The sequence below is a fragment of the Pantherophis guttatus genome, chromosome 2, assembly GCF_059756535.1.
Source record: "Pantherophis guttatus breed Tessera chromosome 2, ASM5975653v1, whole genome shotgun sequence".
In the NCBI taxonomy this organism is placed as follows: domain Eukaryota; kingdom Metazoa; phylum Chordata; class Lepidosauria; order Squamata; family Colubridae; genus Pantherophis; species Pantherophis guttatus.
In genome coordinates, this window is record NC_142064.1 from 191,545,179 (window position 1) to 191,559,745 (window position 14,567).

Sequence of the window (14,567 nt, forward strand, 5' to 3'; positions counted from 1 at the left end):
TAGGTCTGGCTGGGGTAGAACTCTAGATCTTCATTCATTGATCACATCTCTTCTTCTCTTGGGATCCAAGCATGAAAGACAGACAATGTGAATGACTGGACCCCAAATTGAGCTTGTTAGAGAAACTGGCTGAGATAGTCAGCTATAGAAATTGAATAAATAAACTCAGAAGATTACAGCAAGCGTATCAGCCAACAAATGACTAACCAACTCCTTAGAAGTGGTTGCATTACCTGCATTAACTGGCTAATCCCAAGTGAAAAGATAATTCAACTGGAGGTCTGTAGAAATGTGAGCTTTCATATATGTTTTCTGGCTCAGACAATAAGGATTGCCATAAGCAAGCAGGGGGAAAAATGGGGATGTTTGGTGAGCTTGCTCCTTTCCCCATTAGTGATATTTACTGTCTTCATCGCATCAGCCATGGAATGACATGAAGCCTGTCCTTATTACTGTAATTTTGGTTCAGCAATGGATGTCTTCAGAAGTTGCTGGGGGGGGGATGCACCTTAAAAAGCTGTTCCATGCTTTAAATGTCTTGTTTTGCAATCACTGCTGTAAGAATTATTATCCTAGTAAGCAGCAGCGAACTGAAGCCTGAAAGGGCCTTGCTATGTTTCTGTAACATCGGTAGCAGTTACTAATGTTGCAACATTAGGGTTTGGGCACATGATAAAACATATGTATCAATATTAACTAAATGCACTATATACATTCCATTATGCTGTAGTGAGAGTTTTATAGCAGCAGAGAGTCACTTCTGCCATTTAAGACTGATGTCTCCATTTATATCATAAAACACACACGCTTGCTTAAGGCTACAGCATCATTTTAAGTTAAAACCTTTCATGTATTGCTACAAAGTGCCAGAGAAATAGGCTTTGAAAATAACAGAGAAGACAAGAAACAGGTGTTTTGCCAACTTGGGTATCTGCTAACTGATTTTCCAACCAGTTTCTGCCCTCGGTAGTTTTCAGTAACTTCTTTGAGGCTGTACTACTTTGAACTTGTGCTAAAGGACTTTTATGTTTTCATTTATTCCAGCCTTCCCCAATTCGATGCCCTTCAGATATTTGGGGACGATTATTCGTAGCCAGAAATGGAATCTAAATGCCCAAATGGATGCAATTCCATTTGCTAATCAGTAATACAAGTGAAAATTAAGAACAAAACAAACCCTACATTGGAATTAATAATGATGTCAAGAGGTGCAGAAGCTGAGAGAAAAGGAGCTGTACAGATTAAAGAGTAATTCACTTCTGATGGCTCTAGTCCTTCAGACCTTCAGCTTTAATTCTGTTCTGACTCTTTTAAGTGCCACAAGACCCTTCTTTCTTTTCCTATCAACAACAATTCTCTTCTAATACCAGAAAAAAGCTAATTCAATAATTCATGTTATCTTTGGAGGATGGAGAAGACTTTTAATGTCTCTGATTTAGAAAAGATCTTCCAAAATAAAGTTCCCCTGTCATTAATTTCTTTTTCCTGGTAAAAGAACCAGTGCCACATTTAAGGCAAATGCACTTCATAGAAGTCCTTTGGATTTCATTGTTCAGCTACATGATATAGTATAACATATTATCCGCTGTGTGACTTTAAAAATATCGTTCAAACTTTCTGTACTGAAAGCTATGGATTGATTTTAATTGTGGATACTACCTTAGGGTTAAAGGGCAACAAATACAGCAGTACCTCAATACTCATTGTTAATTGGTTCCAGGAGGCACAATGAGTACTAAAAATGATGAGTACCAAACAAACTCATTTCCCTTAAGGAATAATGTAGAGAATCACAAGGCAGCCAATATCTACAAGTTCTAGCTTGTGCGTCAAATACCAAACAAATGATGAGTACAGGGACAAAATGTTTGCCTCAAAATGCACTGAGTTTCAAAGCAGTTGAGTACCAATGTACCACTGTAGAACAAAATCCATTAGCTTTGTCCAAGTTTTAACAATGACAAGAGACAAGTGACTCTTAAAGTAAAAATATTCAACAGGCATTCATTTAGTCAGAGCAGTAGGAGGGAGACAGTTGGATGCCAGAAAAATATTTTTAAAAAAAAAATCATAGGAAGAAAGTAGCAGACACATTTGACTCAAGTGTTTTGGTGTGTTGGAAGGAGGGGGAGAGGATGGAGAGGGAGAGGGGGGAGAAGGAGAGATGGAGGAGGGAGGGAGGGAGAGAGACTGTACACTACACTACACTAGAAGATAAACTAACAGAACATTAACTAAATGATTACTATACAGGAGTTTATGATTTCTTCTTCTTAACCCAGTCTGGTTAAGTCTGCTTGAAGCACCTGGGGGTTTTGATTTGTCGCTGTCTATGTTCCAGAGCTGTGCTCTCCTTTTTGCCATCCTTGTAGATAACTCCATTACCAACAGTTGTCCTGACTTCTTCCCAACTTCTTCCTCCCTCTGGCCATGGGAACCATCTGGTTCCCGACTCTTTCAGTTCCTGCTTCCTCTGACCCACATGTTACTATCTGTGGTTGCCTCTCAGTCCAACAGCATCTTTTGACAAACCTAGACCACACTATCCCAAAGCCATGCTTTGGCTTCTTTTTATATTTATTCTTACAAAGCCTACATACCAAGTGATTCTAAGCCTTTTTTCTTCTTCTTTGCTTTGTAATTGCCTACCTGCCTGAGCTGTACACCTAACACACCACCAGGGATGGGCTTCAAAAATTTTAGCAAGGGGTTCTCTGCCCAGTTTCTGGGTGGGTGTGGCCATGGTGGGCTTGGCCTAATCATCCTCCTGCACCACCGGGGCGAGGGGTGTTTTTGCCCTCTACAGGTTCCAGAGGCTTTGGAGGCTGGAAATGGCCCTGTTTCCAGCCTTCCCAAAGTTCCGGTAGGCCCGTTTTTCACCCTCCCCGAGCCTCCGCATGCACCTTACACTTACTGCTTCCAAAATGGGCCACATGGGGACTCCTGGGAGGGAGGCAGGGGAGGCGGGGCCAGCCAGGAGTGGGATTTGGGGGTTCTCCGAACTGCACAGAATCTTAACTAGAGGTTCTCCCGAATCCCTGTGAACCCCCAGCAGCCCACCTCTGCAGACCACCCAATAGAAAATGTTGACTTTGGCTTTTGCATGTGATTGTGCTTTGTTTTGTTTTTGTTTTTGTCTGATGACATTCATCCTTCCAAATGGTTCCAGTTGAAATATGCATAGGATGATCAGGTTTTTTTTTTTTTTTTAAAAAAGAAAAAGATGCAGTGGCTAAGGCACCAGGTTAGAGACTGGGAATTCTAGACCTGCCTTAGGCACAAAGTCAAATTAGCAATTCTCAGCCAGTCCCCTTGTCTCAACCCTATGAAGAAAACAGTGGCAAATCACTTCCAAAAGTGCTGTCAAGAAAACCTGAAGGATTTTTCTAAGCAGTTACAGGAGTTAAAAGTAATTCAAAAGCATTAAAAATAATAATGTGATAGCTTGTAATTTCATTATATCAAAACTTAGCCATGAATGAGAACATGCATCAGTTTTCACCCAAGAAGGTTAGCTTTTTGCTTTAATGGGCTGGACTTACTTCCAGAGAGACTCTAAAATGGGCAACTTTCCTCTATGCAGAGTACTTGATGAATATATTGTTTCTTAACATCAACATTTTGATTTCTGTTTTAGTATGACAACTAATCTTTTATTTTTAAAATCATTAAGGCATTTTTAAAATCATTAAGTACCACTTGATCTGTCACCAGAAGGATTTTAAATTCAACAAAATGCTCTAATATCAGAATATTCTCATCAAAGTCACATTACGACTTACAACATTTAAATCAGATGAAAACATTAAAATTAGATGACATTCTAATTTCGGACACATTATAAACATCCAAGCCTCACACTGGCAACAAACTTGGATTCAGTTACAGTTTTTAAACTTCAAATACAAGCATGCTTCTTTGTCATGGCATAATAAAATGATCTGTGTTTTCGAAATCCAAAATTTCAATAGATGATAAAAATAGTGATAGTGATATACATAAACACACACAGACACACACAGACACACACACACAGGGGGGAAAGGAGGAAGGGAGAGTGGGGAGGAGAGAAGAGAATTTTATAAGGCACAAAGAAATTGGATTATTCATTATTCAAGATGGGGAAGCGGGGGAATGATAGCTATTATAAGAAATTGGACTCATGTTCTCCAAGAAAAAATTCAAGCACTACAGACATTTAGAATTCTGCATTCATACTTAAGTGAAAGACAAAATACCCCTTCTCTCTTTGTGTTTCTCTTTCTCGAACATACATATATGGCTGTTGTAACTGACAGTTTTATTGTTTTGCTGAGAGATGTGCTAACTTTCATGAGCTTTTTTCTGTTTCTTTGTAGAAAAGATTTGTGTCTTCTACACCCTTCAGCATTCATTGTTATATTAAACAACCATATAATCCTGAGAAAACAAATAATTTCCTACATAAAAGTTTTTATATCAAAAAAGCTCAGTGTTTTAGGTCCAGTTCAAAGTCCCCTGTATTATTAGAACTTATCTAGCTGGTATTTTCCAGCTGGAAGGCACAACCAGAAATGTATTGGAGAGACAGTAATATGACCCCAAAGGGCTTTGGAGTTTAATAAAGACTATTGTGTTCTAGATATCATTGACAACTAATTACAAATTCAGCAAATGCCAGCTTTTCTAGGGAAGAAACAGGGGGATACACATTTATGATCTGCAACGTTCAGCATGGATGAAACTGCAGCTTACCTGCTGTGAATTCTGCAATTAGAAGAGCATGCTTCTCGGTTATTGAAACAACAGGAATAATGGTAGGCAAAAAAACAAAAGACCATCCCACAAGGCAAGGCTACTTACTGGGAGAAGGAATAGATTTATGCAAAGGCAGAATAAAAGAGAGAGAGAAATCTCTTCTATCTCATTCCATTTTATAACTTCTGACTTGGTGAAATTGCCATCTCGTTAATAGAATGAATGATCGCAATACAGTCACTTCAGCACTTTTTGTACTGATTGCAAATAAGAGCATAATTTCTCAATATCTCCCTGGTTCTTCTGTGCCAAGACGCTGAGCTGGGAAGGAAGAAGTGACATCTGGCAGGATGTCTTCTTCCATTTATTGTCAGCACAATAGTTTTTGGTTTGTTTGTTTGATGTGTTAAAGATTTCATGCAAAAGATAAACTAAGGGTTAATCTATGAAAAAGAATCCCATAATTCATCACCTCTTTCCTAGGACCAAAATAGAATAACCATCCCATAACTATCTAGCTAATTTCAGGACTAGAAGTCATAGTCTTCTGCACCTTGATTGTTAATTGTGCCTTAATAATTGCACCAAACTGTCTCCCTATTTTCCTGGATCATTGGCATCTTTCAGTCTCAAAAGACTATGGTATCATGCTCTGGAAAGAGGTCCTAAAACAGCATCTAGTGTGACTAAAAAGGCCAATCCCTTCCACACTGAGGGCAAATACATTCTGTCCCCTGTCCAGCCCCCAGATTTTGCTGGTTCCGGGACTGCCTCTTTGCCTCAGGCTGCCGAACAAGTGTCTCTTCGAATTAGAGAAGGTCATGCTGTGTCTTTAGCCTCCAAGCTGAACGATTGGAAGTCAAAGTTTCCCAGTTGTTAATGTCCATTCCCAGAGCCTTTAGGTCCCTCTTGCAGATATCCTTATATCGCAGCTGTGGTCTCCCTCTGAGGTGCTTTCCCTGCATTAATTCTCCACACAGGAGATCTTTCAGAATCCGACCATCAGCCATTCTCACAACATGCCCCAGCCAGCGTAGACATCGCTGTTTCAATAGTGTATACATGCACAAATTCCAGCACGTTCCAAGACTGCACTATTTGCAACTTTGTCCTGCCAGGTGATGCCAAGAATTAGTCGGAGACAGCGCATATGAAAGGTGTTCAACTTTCTCTCCTGCCATGCATAGAGGGTCCAAGACTCAGTGCAGTACAAGAGTGTGCTCAGGACGCAGGCTCTATAGACCTGGATCTTTGTATGTTCTGTCAGCTTCTTATTAAGCCATACTCTCTTTGTAAGTCTGGAAAATGTGGTGGCCACTTTACTAATACGTTTATTCAGCTCAGTATCTAAAGAGAGAGTGTCAGAGATAGTTGAGCCAAGATACACAAAGTCACGGACAAGCTCCAGTTCTTGTGCAGAGATTGTAATACAAGGAGTGAATCTACATCCTGACCCATGACTTGTGTTTTTTTCAGGCTGATTGTTAGTCCAAAGTCTTGGCAGGCCTTGCTAAAACTGTCCATAGTTGTTGAAGGTCTTCAGCAGAGTGAGTAGTGATGGCAGAAGAGGAAATCCCATAAGCATTTCAGCTGGACTTTAGACTTTGCTCTCAATGTAGAGAAATTAAAGAGTTTTCCATCTGATCTGGTCTGGAGGTAAATACCCTCCGTTGCAGTTCCAAAAGCATGTTTCAGCATGACAGCAAAAAAGATCCAGAATAAAGTTGGAGCGAGGACACAGCCCTGCTTCACTCCACTTCGAATATCAAAGGAATCTGAAGTTAAGCCATCAAAAACTACAGTGCCCTTCATTTCCTCATGAAAGGACCTGATGATGTTGAGAAGCTGAGGTGGACATCCAATCTTGGGGAGAATTTTATAAAGGCCGTCCCTGCTAATCAAGTCAAAAGCCTTCGTAAGATCTATGAAGGCTACAAAAAGTGGCTGTCTTTGTTCCCTGCATTTCTCCTGCAACTGTCTAAGGGAAAATACCATGTCAGTAGTGGACCTGTTGGCTCGAAATCCACACTGTGATTCTGGATAGACTCTCTCTGCAAGCACCTGGAGCCTCTTCAGTATGACATGGGCAAGCAGCTTCCCTCCAACACTAAGAAGACAGATGCCACGGTAGTTGTTACAGTCACCCCTATCACCTTTGTTCTTGTACAGTGTTCTTTGTTCTTGTACAGTGTGATGATATTTGCATCCTTCATGTCCTGTGGTACTCCACCTTCCCTCCAAAAAAGACACAAGATTTCATGCAGTTCAGTTTTCTTTGCAGCACTTCAGAACTTCAGCAGGGATGTTATCTTTCCCGGGTGCCTTGCCAGAGGCAAAGGAATCCAGGGCTGCATTTAGTTCTTCTAAAGTTGGTTCACTGTCAAGCTCCTCAAAGACAGGCAGGCATTCAATGTTATTTAATGCTTCTTCAATTACCACATTTTCTCTGGAATATAACTCAGAGTAGTGCTGCACCCAGCACTACTGGGTGCAGCATCTGCTGTGCTCGGTCCTGGATAACCTCACTTGTAGCAGACTTCAGAGGGGCAGATTTCTTCTGTGTTGGACCTAAGGCCTGCTTGATGCCATCATACATCCCCTTGATGTTGCCTGTGTCAGCTGCTATCTGGATCTGAGAGCAAAGCTGCAGCCAATAATCGTTAGCACATCTCCTGTCAGTCTGTTGGACTTTGCTACGAGCAGCTCACAGAAACTGTAGGTTGCACTCACTGGAACAGGCTTTATATGCAATTAGAGCTCTCCTTTTTTCCTCGATGGCTGGCATCGACTCCTCCGAATGGGCTTCAAACCAATCTGCTGTTTTTCTGTTCTCTTTACCAAATACTGACAAGGCGATGTTATAAACAGCATTCTTGAAATATTCCCATCGTTCAGATGCATTTACTTCAGCCGGGCCTGGGAGAGTTTCCTTGAGTGCTTGTGCAAATTCCTCCACTTTGCCCTGATTGCGGGTCTTGTTGATGTCAATTTGTGATCTTCCTTCCTTCTTTGAGTGATGCAATCTCTTTGTTTGCAGTTTTATTCTGCTGCACACCAAGGAGTGGTCTGTATCACAATCAGCACCCTGATAGCTGCTTATGATTGTAATATTGGGGACGTTGGAGCGCCTGATAAGAATCAAGTCGAGCTGGTGCCAATGCTTTGATCTTGGATGTCTCCAAGAGACTCTGTGTTGAGGCTTTGTTTTAAATATGTATTGCTAACGCAAAAACCATAGTAGCAGCAAAACTCCAGCAGGCGCTGGCCATTTCCTGGATACCTTTCTCATAATAGAAAAGGAAAAGTAGGTGAAGATGAATTTGGGATACTTCCATACCATTCTTATTTTTAGTCACTAATCCCTGAAGTAGCATGAATCTGTTCTGAAGCTGATTTTGTTGCTTCTGATAGAAGTAATTGAAGAATACAGAAAGCGTTTTTTCTAGCTGTCCTATGTGAACCTGGGAGCTTCTGTAGGAGGTCTGACTTTTATATCAGATTTTCACTTGTTTGCCCTTTATTCAAGCAGGTTGCTTCTCATGCTGTTTCCTGTTTATATTACCCTTTAACTTTCCTCTCACCTCTATAAGTGTCTTTTTTCCCCCCTAATCTGTTTTCCTCCTTTCTTCAGCTTGTGGACTGTAATAAAATCTGTAAAATAATAATAAAGTCTGCCCACAAAGCACAGCATTTGCATCCATGAAATTAATTACTGTGTTTGTTTTTTTTACAGATGAGTCCTCAGAGTCCACTTGTTAAATTAATAGCTGTCTGGGCTGGCAAGAAAAATATGATTTTTCTTATTATTATCCAGGTGGGCAGATTTGCCAGAAAGCATTTGCTATATCAAAACAAGCAGAAGTCATACGAAGAAATTCTCAAGATGTCCATGTAAGAAGAAAAGGTTAGAAAATATAATAGCAAGATTTTAAAACAATGATAGCAATTACCCATATCAATTAATATTCATAAGAATGTCTCAGAGAGATTGTGTTTCTTTATATAATATATAACTATAATTGATACAACACATAGTATGTTGTTTACATCCCTTCTATGAAACAAATTGCAAATTTTAATGAGTTCTTATCCAGAAATGAACCAAATGAAATTCTCACCCAGCGGCATTGGGCAAATTTAATTATATATAGACATTCCAACCATGAAGAAGACCATGTTGCATTAATTACTATGTGGCTTTAGGACAGCAATATGATGAGAAAAGGGGTAAGTACTACTAATATACTATCTCCCTAAAGCAGGAGAGCTGGGCCTGCTGGTCCTCTTTATAAGATGAACTTATAGAACATAGAATAACAGAGTTGGAAGGGACCTTAGAGGTCATCTATTCTGACTCCCTTCTCAAACAGGAGAGTCTATACCATTTCCAACAAGTGACTGTCCAGTCTCTTCTTGAAAGCCTCACAACTTCGGAAGGCAAGGCATTCCACTGGATTATTGTTCTCACTGTTAGGAAATTTCTTTTTAATTCTAGGTTGCTTGTCTCCTTGATTAGTTTCCATCCATTGATTGTTGTCTTGCAGGAATTGAGTATGCTTTGGTAAATAGTTTGCCCCCCTCAGCTTTGTGTCAGCCTCTCAAATACTGGAACAGTGCTGTTGTATCTCCCCTACTCCTTCTTTTCACTAGACTAGACACACCCAATTCCTGCAACCATTCTTCGTGGTTCCTTTTTCAATGAAACTTTAGCAGACTTAATTGCACAAGGTTTGAGAAGGACAATGCCAAAAATAAAAGCAAAGAAAAATCTGGAAATCTTGGCCCTGCCTCCTCCAGTAGCACTAATAACTGGCTCTTTAAGTCCATTCATAATAATAAAAAAGGGTTCCCCTGTTTCCACAAGGGTGATTAGTTCTCACTCAAACAAAAGCTCAGTCAATTAGGTTTCTACAATGAGGCAAACCTGTTTCAGTGGGCTGTCTGACCAATGATTTTTTTTTTCTTTTTTCATAATTCCTGGTTCTGGAGAAGAAACAGAGGAAGCTCTAGATGACACAGATGAACAATGGAGTGTTAGTTCTGATTTGCACATACAGTTGTGTAAGTCAACTACTTAAAAGAGCCCTGGTGGTGCAGTGGTTAGAATGCAGTATTGCAGGCTAACCCTGGAGTTTGATCCTTATGGACTCAAGATTGACTCAGCCTTTCATCTTTCTGAGATCAGTAAAATGAGGAACCAGATTGTTGGTAGCAATATATTGACAGTAAACTGCCCAGAGAGTGCTGTAAAGTGCTTTGAGGAGGTACTGTATATACTATAAGTCAAAGTGCTATTGCTATTGCTATTAAAATAACAGTTGCATTGTAAAAAGATGTTTTATTTGGCACACTATCCCAATGATTCATTCATTCATTAAATTTATTAATCTCCCATCTCACATACATGATTTTGAATGTCAAACAAAGTTAAAGAAACACAAAAAGCAATGTAACAAAATATATAACAAAAATCATTAAACATAACTGGTGGGAAAATACACTCAGTTTTCTTAGTAATACTGCCACTTTACAGGCTCTATATCCATTTTCTAGGATCTGGAAGGCCAGCAAGGATGAAGCCAATCTGAACTTAGAGGAATATTTCAACATTGACTGGAACTGCCTGTGAAGGAAAGAGAACCAGCATAATACAGTTCTGCCCAATCCCACCCCTTGTCTAGAAGGATATGATGGTATTGAAGTCAATTTTGAGGACAAATAGAGCAAGAATGGATGCACCACTCCCATCCCACTTCAGCCAGAAGTCACCTAGAATGCAAGCAATACTGTCCCATACCTAACTGAAATTTTACTTGAAGGGCAAACAGATAATCCATTTCATTCAGGATCCTCTGTGTTATGAACCATAATTCAGTATGTTACTCTGACCTTGAATCTGAAGATGTTGTTTCAGCTGAGCCAGTGCTTTAGGGTTGTCAGTGTCCAGACTCAGTAAGCCAGGATTCAATTGAGGCTGAACAAGCATCTCCTGTTCAGCTGGAGCAATCAGATGATGAGGCATAACACCCCCACCCCAAGTTTCAGGGCTAGATTTATATAAAGGTGAGCAGAGCAACATTTCTCAATGAGGCTCCTCATCAAGTAAAGCATGAGACATGAGTGATTATAGCCAGCTGTAGGCAGACAGATTCAGGTACTTGTTTTTCTGGCAGTCTTTGTTGGAAACAATTGTCTGAAGTCCTTGTTTGCAATTCTTGTTCCTTTGACTCTTGGACTAGCTGAATATCTGATCTGGCTTTCTGTGACACTTGGAACATATTTGTAGTACGCTATTGTTCCTTGGACTATATTGACATTTTTCAGGCAAGCACTCTCTGCTAGGCATTTGAATTACATTCCTGTCTAGTGTTATCTGCTTCAACTTCTGAGTACTGTGTCTGTGTGTGTGTGCTTGCAACCTTGAAAAAGAACATTCTGAAGCTGCTGTGTGACCACCTTCTCAATAACCTTCATTAAAAAGGAAAAGTTCTATACTGGATGAAAATTGTCCAATATGGTTTACCATTGCAAAAACACAACTACACATTGCCACCCAGGACACTTCACCAGCCAGGAGGAGAATGGGTCTAATAGGCAGTTACCTGAGTTCACGGTCATGAAGACCCCAATCTGTTTCAGAGGTCCAACAATTGCCAATTCCTCCCAGTTAATATGGCTGGGCTACACCTGCGTACCTCCACATGAGCCATTCAAAGGCTGGCATATAACTGGAAATGAATAGGAGGAGTTTTGTCTGACAGGAGTTCTGCAAAATCTTCCACTAAGTTATATACATGCACCCAAACAGGCTGTAGTTACTTTAAACAGGGCTACCAATAGGCACAGTAAGGACAAACAACTACTGACACATCCTTCCCCCTTACTGTCAAAAGGTAGGCTTTAATAGGCAGGCTTTCATTTACCTCTAACCGTGTTCAGTTGACTTCCAGCAGTGCGCCAGACATCTCTTCATCTTTTTCATCACCCTTAACTTTTCCAAAAAACCACAGAATGATGGGATCCATAAAAAATGGTCACATGGATGAGTTTTAGGTATTCAAGGGAACATATGAATTCATGGCCAACCTAGGATGAGACTGAGATCAGGTATACTGGCCCCATAATTTTTCTCCCTAACCTCCATATTTTCAGCTGGAGGTTTGAAAGAGAGCTCATATTTGTATTCCATATGATCCAAGATCCTGATTTATTCCTGAATTGTATAGAAAGTAACCAAGTTCAGATAATCAAAGGACCTTTTGGGAATGTATGAATATTGGAGAGAGTACAGAATGAGGCTTCTTGAGCCAGCTCTCTATACATTCAGCCAAATGTCAGAAAAGTTGATCCTCATATGGCTCTACTCATTTCCGTTATATGGACAATTGAATACTGAGTGACCCAAACCAATTTTTCAAAATACCTAAGATAAAGACAAATCCATTATGATCCTGGTCCTAGCAGGGAATTCTAGTGTTAAGTATTTGCATGCATGAAATGCCCCTGACTATTGAGGTTAATGTTCCTTAAGTTCACTCTGATTTGCATTCCTCAAAGCCTCTGGCCTTATATAACATTCAGTAATAAATGTGTCACATGTGTAAGAACTAATTCCCTCCACTCCTTTTACCCTACAACAGGGCTGTCAAATTCCCGGCCCACTCGCTGGCCACACCTATGCCCAGTTTAGCAAAGGGGGGGAAAGTCCCAATACATTATGTGGCGCCACCGTGATGACGTGAGTTTGACAACCCTGCCCTACAACCATCTTGTGAGGTAGTTTGGGCTGGAAAAGATTTTGGGACTATCCAAAACCACTTAATGATCTTTTGTGACTGAGGGAGAACATGACCCTGGGTCTCCTAGTCTTATTTCAACCCATTCACCCCTCCATCACACTACACTACACTCTATGAATTGATTTGAGAGGGGAAATATTTTTTCCTCTGCAATGCTGAAGTTAGGCTTGTAAATTTATTTTATTGATTTCTTAGATTTATATCTGCTGTTCCTCTAGGCACTCAGGCAACAAGCTAGCATTCAAGTACATGTAATTATATAATTCTATTAAGGTTATAATTTTATTTTATTTTTGATCTTATATTTCTTTCCAATTATCCTTTTTTAAAACAAAAATTCTTTAGAACTATTTTCCTTTTCCAGCTGCCAATGCTGAGTAAGATTATTGTGATGTTATAGTGCATCTATCAAGAATTCAAGTATAAAGCTTGTATCTGTTTGATTGCACTTGTTAAAAAAATCAGTCTTTAATAGAAAAGTAATAAGTCTTTAATAGTGAATGATCAGATTATAATCACAATGGTTCCACTAACAAATTTTATTGCCTTGGTCTCTCTGTCACATTTCAGTGCCTTAACATTTCAGTTATTGAACATGACATGTTTGATTCAAGTAGAACAGATTCAAGAACAGGTCAGGCTACATTCTGCTAATCGAGTGGCTAAAACATAATTAGCAACAAGGCAGCAACACAATGCAAGGACACATAAAGGCAACATTGAATGTTAGGGAAGATAACTTCCCCTTCAAAAGGGAAACGCTAGCTCTAAGGAATTTGGACTCAATTCCTTTATTTTTAAATTGTATTTAACAAAATGAAGACAAACTATTTTTCTAGCCTTTTTGTCTATGTCCTGATCATCAGAACAAATAAACTGTAAACAGGCTTGATTGCTATCATCCTGTCACAAAGACAATCCAGATTCAGTAATACCAGTACAGGAGAGTAGGGAACAAGGTGAAACCCTCACAGCTGGAGTCCCAGATGTTAAGCGACTGGTATGGGAGCCACCCTGTTCTTTAAAAAACATTACGGTTAAGTAAACCTAGCAGTTGAATCCTTCAACCTGACTTGACAGTGTGAGTGCGGAATAATTGTCATCCCATAATAACAAATGTGCAGTTTTCACAGTAGAAATGAATTGGTTTCTGATTTATTGATTTACTTCAGCTTTCTTTGGTGATTAGTGCTGTTTTTGAAAAAGATAGGCTCCCTCAAGTTGTGCATTACTCCTGCTGATCAAATAGATCGGTCGAGATCAAGGCTGTCAAACTTCCAGCCCACAGACCAGATGTGTCATGCACTGGCCATGCCCACACCCGGTTTAGCGAAGGGGGGGAAAGTCCCTATACGTCACGTGGCCTACCGTGATGACGTGAGTTTGACACCCCTGGTCTAGATAGTTTTCTTGACAACAATAAGTGAAAGTGATTGGCTCTTGCTTTTGGAGGGATGTCTATCCTAGAGATCTGAGATTTCAAGTGCTCTCCCATCCAAGTACCATCCAAAATCCACTATTTTTCTAAGATAGGTCAAGGTCAACAAGGTTCTGCCAGTTGTGACTATTTTGAAAATCTACTAAAGAAGGACATGGTGAAGTGTTATATGCTTCAGTGTGAAGTTGAAATATATTTTTCTCTGTGTGTTAGTACATGAGTTTTTGTTCATCCAATTATATTGGTTATAAATTCAAGAAATATAAAAGAAAGTAGTTGCACTGAATGGAGCAGAATTAATATACAAAATTCACTATCATATATGTTGACTAATGAAAAGGAAATTGTGGGTGCCTCTACTTGGATTATCAAGTAGACTCAATAAAATTGAGGTGGTCAACATCTGATTCAGCCTCCTGCTCCTCCAGAAGACCATAGTAGGAACCCAATGAAGAGGTGACATCATCAGGATGAGGTTGGTCAATGTTTTCCAGGTCTTTCTCTCTCAGGCTTTTAAGAGGAGGATGTTATTTCTGGAGGCAAACCATTTCTGTTCCCACACCTAGAATTTCTCAACCACCCCAAAGCATCAA